This window comes from Camelus bactrianus, chromosome 15, assembly GCF_048773025.1.
Source record: "Camelus bactrianus isolate YW-2024 breed Bactrian camel chromosome 15, ASM4877302v1, whole genome shotgun sequence".
Lineage (NCBI taxonomy): Eukaryota > Metazoa > Chordata > Mammalia > Artiodactyla > Camelidae > Camelus > Camelus bactrianus.
Genome location: NC_133553.1, coordinates 69614739 through 69625175, shown reverse-complemented (window position 1 = coordinate 69625175; position 10437 = coordinate 69614739). Strand labels below are relative to the sequence as shown.

General features: G+C 42.4%; 1 pseudogene; it reads right to left on the bottom strand.

Moving 5' to 3' along the window:
* Window positions 1-1668: 1668 nt before the first annotated feature.
* LOC141573381 (centrosomal protein of 162 kDa-like) overlaps window positions 1669-10437 on the bottom strand; it is a 74421-nt pseudogene continuing 65652 nt past the window's right edge.

Here is a 10437-nt window from a genome sequence, read left to right as displayed (position 1 = left end):
AGTGAGGAGTACACTCTAAGGGAAACGCTGATGTGGGATCTAAAAGAAAGCAAACCCTCAGAGTGTTGGCTTATTAGGAATATAAAAATACTTCCTGCCAATTCTCAGAGAAAAAAACAAATCAATGTCCCACAAAAATTTGATGCATTTTCCTGTGGGGTCTGTGCCCCCTGTCATGTCATTCTAGACTCCCTTCTGAGAAGCACACATTGCCAGTCAGACACATGGAAACTAACCAACCAAATACAGTCCACTACCTGAACCTTAGAATCAATTTTTCTGTTTTTCCAGAGACATTATAAAAGGACGTTAGGACTCCATATATGATCATCTAACCCCAATGTACTAAAGAAATCATTTATTTCATTGTGAAAATTATTTAGAGCTCCAGTTTTGGACCCTGGAATACATCTCCTCTTTTAAAAAACAGGCAATATAAGATGTGAAATTTTGAAATACTTTACTGAAGCATTTGGGAAGAAACAGATGTAAATCGTCATGCTTCAGAACTAGGCAGATTAGCCTTGGCCTAGGGAAAGGAGATTTTTTCCCCCCTACTTACTCAAAAGTGCCCTCACTTGCCAACCTGTGTACTTTCTAGCTTTGTCTGTACAATGTGTGTCTTTTTCTATTTTGCATGAAAGATCAGTGTGAGCTAACAGCAGCCCTGCCTCAATGCCCTAGGTTATCTTACAGAAAAATGGAAGAAGTATGTGAATATGTGTAACATACATGACATTCACAGCCAAAGAAGTTTCTTCTGACAGCAGTCCTATTTGCATGTTTTGGTGAAATGGTTAGTCACTTCTTAAAAGAAGGCAGGACCCTAGCTTGCCCACGGCTGTTGGTTCAGCTCCTTCACTTAACATGTTAAAGGTGGGTGTAGTAACATCCAAAATCCCTTACAGTGTGAGCTCTGCCAGCCCGCCACAGTGAGTGCTGGTTCTCACCACTGAGGCTCCCCTCCTCTGGAGAAACATCCTCACCAAATGGCAGCCCCTGACCCCTGGCCTAGAGGTACACCCACCCACTTCCTAGAGCACACTTCAGCCAGGGCCTGACTGGCTGGGGGGCACAAATGGCTTTCCCCCACTTGCCTCATTTGGGGACCAACTCTGGGGTGCAGTCTGCTCTCCTGAGCTTCCTGGTGAGGGAAGAATGACGCCAGCCTCTGGCTGAGACCACGGTCTCACTTGACCTCCCTCCCCCTGCCCACCCCCATGTTGCATCTCTCGCTCCCCTTCTCCTGAGAGTTATCCTGCAGGAAGTCACCTCCACAAGGACCCCCAGCTCAGGCTCTACTTGTTCGGAACCCGACCTAAGACAGTAAATGATACTGTATATTTATTTTACTATTATTACTAAAAGCATCATTACTGAGATGCATTACATAAGGGTCCCAGGCTTAATGACGGATCAAGAGGGCTGTTCAATTTCCTAAAGCTGATGTCAAATTCAAATATGAATATGCTGAAAATACTGAAGTATGTATTAGTTGTCTAATGCCAAAAGAAAATCCACTGAAAACTAAAAACACGAAAGTTACAAAACTGAAAATCAATGTAAAATTTTTAAAATTTCCAAGTATAACTAAATGTATTGTTAATATAACAATAAAATGCTTAGAAAGAATCGATTTGATTTTAAGAATTTAAAAAGGACTTACTTTCAGGATGCTAATTTGCTGAATAAGCTCTGGTTTTCCTTGAACATTCACTCCTCATTTTTCTTGTTCATGGAGATCTTTCACTTGATTATACAATTTTTCATTTTCCTTTTTATAAATAGAAAGTTACATTGTAGTTGTCAGCAGGACCTATATAACATTAGCATATGTGCTCATGAAAGATACATCCTTTAAATATTTTTAGTCTTTAAATTTCTTGTTTTTGAGTAAGCTTTAAAACATTTTTCAAACTTTCAATTTTCTCAGAAGACAATTTGCTAGCTGAAAACAACTGTTTCCAAAATGCTCCAAATGCTTAGTAAACAAAAAAGTTGCAGAACTTCCCAAAGCCTGCGAGCCTGGCAGTATAATGTACTGCGTTTCACAGGGGTAAGCTGGTGAGTGACTGCAGGAAAGACCACGTCCTGATTTTGCACATCAGGGATGGAAAGGCCAGGGGGGCTGTTTGTGTGATAAAACAGAACCCGACTCCATATTAGATCTGTTCCTTTGAATTTAACCCTGTGCTCTGTTTTCTAGGCTCAGTCTTGCCATCTCTGCACCTTTTGTGGAACAATGTTGCCAATAGCCTGAAATATAGAGGAGAGCCTGTTCCCAAGGCTCTGACTTTTAAGGACATTAACACATTTCCATTCACATAAAGATAACAAGTTGCAGAATACAAAATAACATTTCTTTTGTTGGAAGTTTACAGGGGCACCATGATCTGACCTACGTGGACAGCTGCAAGAACACAGGATTCCAAGAACAAAGAACTCTTATGTCAAGAAGTTTGCAACAATCAAGCAAGTAGGAAAGGAGCCTGAATTCTGACTTGGGGAAGATGGTTCTCCAGGACCTTAATCTGCCATCTTCTTGGTCTGCCAGCTTTCTGAACGGCTTTCTAAATAAAGTAACTGTTCATTGCCCCAAGACCCTGTCTCCTAACTTACTGGCTTTTGTGCAGTGAGCAGAATGAGTTTGGACTTGGTGACATTTGTACCTTCTTTTTTTCTGTTTTTAGCCCATCTTTCTGTGGTGAGGAAACTGGATGGAGCCACAGTGGGTAGACAGGCTTGTTTCTGGAACTCTCTGCAAGCAAGGAGGTAGAGACTAGATGTTTCCAGGAGATCAGGATGAGGCAAAGCAAAGCCTAGACCCAGCTCAGCACCTGGCTTGAGCTAAAGAGGGACTCAGACAGTTAGATCAGTGGCAATCTGTGCTTAGATGCTCTGGTTTATTAACCTCTTTAAAATTAAGAGTCTGATGAAAACCAAGGACCTTTGTGAATCTAATGAAACTCTGAACTGTCTCACCACACCTGGCCTAATGCCTGGCAGATAGTCTGCTTAATTCTGCAGAATTCTTGAAACCCAGAAAAATACGTACATATGTTGATACACAAGTTTTGTGTTCTGTGTGTGTGTGAGGGGTGGCTGGCATACTCATGGGTCTGTTCCTCAAAGCGCCATGCTCCATGCGAGCTCAGAACTGCAGGCAGAGGGTCTGGATGGCTCTCAGTAACTCTAGGGCCGTGCGTCCTGCAAAATCAGTACTATCTCATTTGCAGTAAATGCTGTCATCTCTGATGCAGTAGCACTTTCTCTGGATGTCCCTGGAGTGAAACTGCTTCTTATTGGCAGGCTCAAAGCTTAGGCTACTATTGTCAAAGGATAAAAAGGTAATGAGACAGAAGGGGGTGGGGTTGTGGGGAGGAAATGAAGGTGAAGCTCGTGCTGGAGATCACCAAACCTGTCCTGCCTGCCTGTCAGGTTAGCATCACCAAGATGCATCACACAGAAAAAATGTCTGACTTCTACAGGACACGTACATTTTCTCCCAATTTTAAGTCAAATTTTTTTCAATCTCAGGGCATTGGAAATTAATGTCTGATTCATATTTCTGAATATAATATCAAAACTAGCCAATATTATCTACTGAAAATCATTACAAAAAATGAAAGAAAAATGGGACAGTTTCTAAGGAAACATGCCTATGACATTAGTCATAGGCAACACGCATTAACTGGTTACTGTGTGGAGGGCACTCAGGTTGGCCTGCACTGTCTTTTTTATGATTTAAATATATATATTTCCTAATGTGGCTTTAATGTCACACAAGTGGCTTTTAAGTGTAAAGCAAGAGAAAACTGGTAGCCAAGGAAAGCCTGCCAGGCCTCTGTTCTCCGAGCCCATGGAAGGCCCCGCCAGCCAATCCAAGCCCTGACCAGCGGGTTTAGCAGCAGCTTTGACAACGTCCCCGTGTCCCTCAGGAACACCCAGGGTGTAGGCCCTGCACTCTCAGAAGCCTGGTTTCCTACGGGGCCGTGGGCACCTCTGGGCTCCTGGCTCACTACACCAGTGAAAACTCCCTTAATCCGTAGTATTTTAACTCTGACTAGGGAAGGGCGGCTACCCTGGCAGGCAGGCTGGGGGCAGAATCAGCCCACCTTTGCTGCAGGGCTCCGGGAGATGAGGTGCTCTCTTATCTTAATTTCACAACCACTCTTATGAGACAGGTACTGTCAGACTCATTCCCATTTCACAGATGGGAAAACTGGCTCAGAGGGGGGATGTGACTTGCCTAAGGCTGCACAGCAGGTAGTGAAGCCAAGCCTAAAACCAGACTCTGAATCCAGAACCCATGCTCTTAACCACTTTAATTCTGCCCATGACAAATGTACAGACCAAATGATTACTTCCTCATACTGCCAGAATTCCCATTACCTGATAAATGGACACAAATATTTTTAAATGCCTTATTTTCAAAACCAAAGGATCTCATAACAAACTCATTATGTGCTGAAGAACCCTACCTGTTGATGTCCCTGAACAAGTGTCTCTTGTTCCTATTTCTTTTTTTGATTTTATTTTTTCTCTGTGGCAGGAGCTGATGTTTCCTCAAAAGGCAACCACCTTTGTTTCTTGTTTGATTCTTCAATGCTACTTCACTAAGAAAATGCAGAAATTATTTTATTTGGGAAAGGAAATAATGAAGTGAGGAAGAATAAAAGAAAACACAAGGTGCACAGACCTAGAACTGTCTTACAACCACACTGGAATTAGTTTAACACCAGCGACAGTTAATTCATTACAGGATGTTTTGTGCTGATGGCTCTGATGATGTAATTAACTCAGAAATGCTACACAGTGTCATTCTCTGAACTTAGCCCTTCTACAGCAATCTTTCTGAAACTCTGTCTTCCTTGAAGGTCACCACCGTGAACTAAGGGATTTATTTTCAAAAAGGACTGCTAACAGGAGAAGGATCAATATGAGCCAGTTTAAATTCTGATTTTTCCCCAGGGGTTTGATTTAGGCTTTTCTGATGGGAGGCACTCTCGTGAACCAAGTCACTGGCAGCAAACGCATCAAGTCAAAGAGCCACAGGGACAGAGAGTGACAATGCATTTAGCAGGGAGTACTAGTTCTTTTTCCATAAGTAAAAGGAAAAGTAGGCCAATGTGTCTAGTACCTTGGCTCGAAGAATATAGTTGTCTTGACTCAGTTGGAATAGTTCCTCCTCCTGCTGTCTCTGTAGTTCCTCCATCTTATCTTCCAAAGCTCTCGCTCTTTTTCTGAGAATGTGACTGTAATCCGCTGCCAGAGGGCCTGTGCCCCTCTGCATTTTCCCTCTGCTTCCTGAACTCTTTCAAACATAGTCAGTTTTGCTTCCTTGTTCCCACCACCGTAGCCTGAAGAATGCTTTTAAGGAAAAGCATTACTTTGGTATGTAGAGTTATATATTAGATTTGAATACAGTGGGTTAGGGAAAAAAAACACAAATGAAAATGACACAGTTAACAATGTTCTACTACACAAGAAAATCAATAAATGTTCAGTAAGAGTGAGTGAGTACAGTATCACAGTGCAGAAGAAATTTCATTATTTATAATTTAATTTTAACATATAATTATAGACCATACAACCATTATGAATATTACTGTGAAATTCAACACCTACATTCAGAAACTGAACACAGGCATCAGTTTCTGAGGGGTCTGTAGACTTCTCAGGGAGCCACGCAGCTTTCCCCGTTGAAGGCTGGAGTTGCTGGCTTGGTGAGTCCTGTTCCAGATATTCCTAAATGTCATGAACAATGGATAAAAGCACCGCAAATACAAACTACATTGAATGTGTATTCGGCAATTATGTAACAAGAATCACTAATACAACAGGAGCACTAAGACAAGTGAGGATCTCACAGCAGGCAGGTGCATAACAAGTGCCCTCACACAGCTGTCCCCCTGCACGCAGGACCCTGCATGCGGGACCCCTGCCCAGAACCGGCTTCTACTCCATTTGACACGGAGGCCAACTGACCCAAGGCTCATGTCCAATGACACATGGAGCTAAATAAATGTGAGGAGAATGTGGATCAGGATAATTTCAGGTTTTGCCATTTTTAAATAAATTGCTCTTTTAAATGTTCACAGAAATAACTAAAAATATCTAAAAGAGGCATCAAAGAGCAGCTGATAACTTTATGAAGAATTTTAGTTCAGATTAAGTGGGCTTTAAAGGACATTTTTCTATATAAATTATATCAAGGTATAGTATCACTGGAATAATATAAATTGCATGGAAACTATAACAACAAGTTTAAGTTTGATTAAAGAAATAAATGATAATCCTGCTCTAATACTGTGATATCATTCATCACATTAGAAAAAATGTTATTCATGTATATTTTGGTCAAATTTTTGGCTTTTAAGGTACCTCGTAAATCCCCAAACAGCAGAAATGGTTCTAAGGCCAATAATTATTCAGTTAGTAATACAAAAAGAAAGTTTCAGGGAACTCCCTAGAAGAGATCTGGAGGCCCGTACTCAAACCCTGCAGATCCTGAACTGACCCCCAGTGAACATTTCCCTGACTGCCTTCGAGGTAAGTGAAGAATTAAAATTTTATATTTTTAATATAATTTCTTTAGGATGTTAACTTTTTAAATGCAAAGTTTACTTCTTTCATTAAAAGTGAAATAAGTGGTTCTTAAAGATTTGGAAACTACAGAAAAGTCAAAAGAAAAAACAAGTCCCCAAAAGTACCTCACCCCAAGATTTCCTTCAAATCTTTTCCAGGTTTTTTCCTTATAGAGCAGTAATCACATTTAATTAGGCAGTTTGATTTAGAAGGTTTTCTGTAGAAACCTTTTAAAGCATTCATAAACGATCTGTTTCAGTCAATGTAAAATCAGGCCATTAATCCCTCCAAGTCACTGGAGGACCAGTAACATGGCCGGTGAAGGGGTCAGAACCGCCAGCACTGTGATTCTCCCCGGCACGGGGCGGCGGGAGTGTGGCAGGTGGTTCTTGCTCCAGCTGCGGTCAGCCAGTGCTTTCACACCAGAATTCTCCCTTCCTGAGTTCTTTATTTTGATTTCTCTAAGTTGTTATTTTTCAGTAATAGTACATGGACAGTATCTTTTCCTTTTATACAGGAAAGGAAAGTTGCTTAGATATGAAATTCAAACATGAAAACACCGCAGAATTTGGGACTTCTGAGCCCTTCTTAAAAAAACAATGGATTAAAAAAAATCAGTCAAATTATAGGGCAATCAAAATAATTCCAGAATGGAGGAGCAATGGCAAATGGACTGGTGAAAGGCGTTCTGGCTCTGTAATAACCAGAACCAAGATCCACTTTCAAACACTTAAGGGAATTACAGCCGCTGGAGAGAATATAATAAATATATTAATTGTAAATAATATAATCATACATAAATATATATAATGATATATGACACATACATTATATATAGTATATAAAATAAAGTTATAAATAATATACTTATTAAAAAAAAAACCCAAACAAAAATGGGTAGGAGTCATGTGAGTGGGGGATGTAAGAGTTTTACTACGTATTTAATAGAAGGGAAAATTGATCGTGTATAAAATTGGAAAAAGTAGTTAAAAATAACAATACAGCTTTGGCAGTCTTTCAGGGGTTTTCATAATCTATGTTCTTGAAGGACCTTTTGGGATGTAACATTTCTCAGGATGAAGTTTCTTTTTCTTCTTACAGATTTAAGTAAAATGAAACCTAATGTTTTAATGAAAAGAACTGATAAAGTGTGATCTGTTCCTATAAAATGCTTCATCCATTTTTATTTGTCCACGTGCCTGCCTGTCTCCTTCCTTCCAGCTTTCATCCCTGCTTCCTTCCATCTGCAGAAGGACAAACACACGAGAGGCATGGAATGAGGCTCACCCACTATGACACCAGCTGTTTCTGACTAAATTATTGCTTCCTTTTTACTTTTCTGTATTTTTGAATTTAAATAATGAGCAACTATTCCTTTTGTGACAACAAACATACTAATCTAAAAATAAAAACACAAGAGTAGACAGTCAAAGAAAATTAATTTAGAATAAAAAGGAAAATCACCACATGGCAGACACTGCTAGCTGCCAACCTCCTCTTCCTCCCCACTAAAATTCTGCCCCGGGCAGCAATGTGCCAGTTAAAAACACCCCTCTCCCTGGACTCCATGCACCCGGGGTGGGGTGGGGGGCAGGGGCACAGGATCAAAGTTCTGACCAGCAAGATGAAAGCAAAAATTTCCAACACCGGGCTTCCAGGACAGCGACTACTTCTCTGATTAAGCTGCTGAGTTAATGGTTGTATACCTTTTAGCTTTCACCTTCTTCCTCCTGACAGGGCTGGAGGTTGTGCAGCCATCTTGTGACAAGGAAGACTGAAGTCACAGACTAGGGATTTTGCAGCAGGAAAGAAGGGGGGGGTCTGGTTCCTTGCACAGGTGCACCGGCTCTGAATTAACTGGCCCAGGCTTCCTGGTTACGTGAAAGAGAAGACTTCGAACTGCATCAGCGCCAGTCACAAGGGGCTGCTCCCTGGGAACCAGGGCTGATGCCAAGCACAGTCTCTAGACTTTCTGTACACGCACTTTTGGCTCAGAGGCTGCTTCTCTGGCACCCAACCTGTGACAAGTAACAACCACCCCCAAGGAATTCCAGTTCTTTGGAATAAAACTAAAATCACTCTGGGCAATTTTCCAACAAAAAGACAGATTTTTTTTTTTTAAAAAATCCTACTTAACAGAGACTCTAATGAGAAATAGATCAGTACAAAAACAGAAAATCACAGTTTGCCATTGTACTCAAATAAATATGGATTTTAGTGATGTGTTTTTATTATTTTGGCAGTAGCAGGCACTATGAAATTTTGAAATCAGGGAAAATGTTCATAAAAATATTGTTGCCTTCACCTATCAACCTCTATGCCACCCCCCTCGTTTCCATCGACTGTGACCTGACGTCTGGTTTCACTCTTAGTAATTTCCAACTGCACACCAGAGACCCTTCAACTCCCTCCTTGTGCACGTCTCTCCGCCCCAGCTGCTCTCTCACAGTGGTTTTTCTGGGTCTTTTTCTGTTACCAGTAATGCAACTGCGCCCGAATCTCAGTCTTAGGCATTTACCCTCTGGCAGTCCTACCCCCACCAGGCGTGCCCTCTGGCACCTGGATGCCCACAGCGCTTGGGCCCCCGGGACTCACTCTGTTGATCCTGTGTGTCTCATACTGTCTACACCCCTGATGTCTCTTCTTCCTTCACGACCCCGCTTACATCCCAGACACATGGGCAGTTCCTTCATGCTCCTCTTTCAGTCCACTGCACTCATTGGGCAAAAACCACTTCTCTTGGTAAATCCAACTACACAACTATCAACACCCGCAGTCGTGCGGGAGAAAGTGGCTGTACACTCATAGATAAACACACACACCCCTCCTGCCTGCCTGCTCCCAGCTCACATTCACGGTCACCAACCTGTTGCAGACTTCCTGCTGCTGGGAGCCCAGCCCTCCAGGAGAGCCCCCCCACAACTGCTCCCCTCCAGCACCCTGTCCCCATCCTCACTGCCGCTTCATCACAGCACGTTTTACTTCTCAGAGGAAGTGGAGGAAACCGGAGGAAATCACCCCATCTCTCACCACTTCTGCCCCTACCAGTACCCACACCCACCTCTCCCCTCCTCCTTTCTCCTTTTCCACAGGTGAACTGTCCACATTCCCACCTGAAGCCAACCCTCCCACTGTGCCCTGGACCCCATTACAGCCCCTGCACTCGAGGACTCTGCTCTACGACTCCCCTCATCACGCATTTCTTTCCAGCTACTGCATCTTTCCAAAAAGAGCAAACATTCTATTGTTCATTCATATCATGATTTCTCTCATTAAATTCAAAACAAGGCAAGACAAAAGGCTTCCCCTGACTCCACCCTCCTGCCAGATACTGCCCTCCCCCCACCTTTTACACCCTTTTCTCCAGGGGGGTCTATACCTTGAAGTAGCCAATTCCACTTCTCCTGTTCCCAGTCTGCCTTTCACAGCCACCTGCCCACGGAAACTGCTTGTCCAATGCCTACGGCCTCCTTCCTGCTAAACTCCAAGATCAGCTGTCAGTCCTCATTCTCTCTCTCTCTCTCAGCAGCAGCGGACACGGCAGATCAACTCTTCTCTGTATACTCTCCCCACGTGGCTTCAGGAGTGCACATGCTCAGGTTGCCTCAACCTTGCTCTGTCCTTGCAGGTTAGCCCTCTCCCTCCTGAACTCGTTAGGTCAGAACGCCCCAGGCTCAGGCCTTGGTTTGCCTTTTCTCTCCAGATATGCTCCCTTGATAATCTTTGTCAAGTCTAGGAGAATATTATGTGTAATGAAGTAAGTCAGATGGAGAAAGACAAAAACTATATATCACTTTACATGGGGAATTTAAAAAATAATACAAATGAACATATATGAAAACAGAAAGA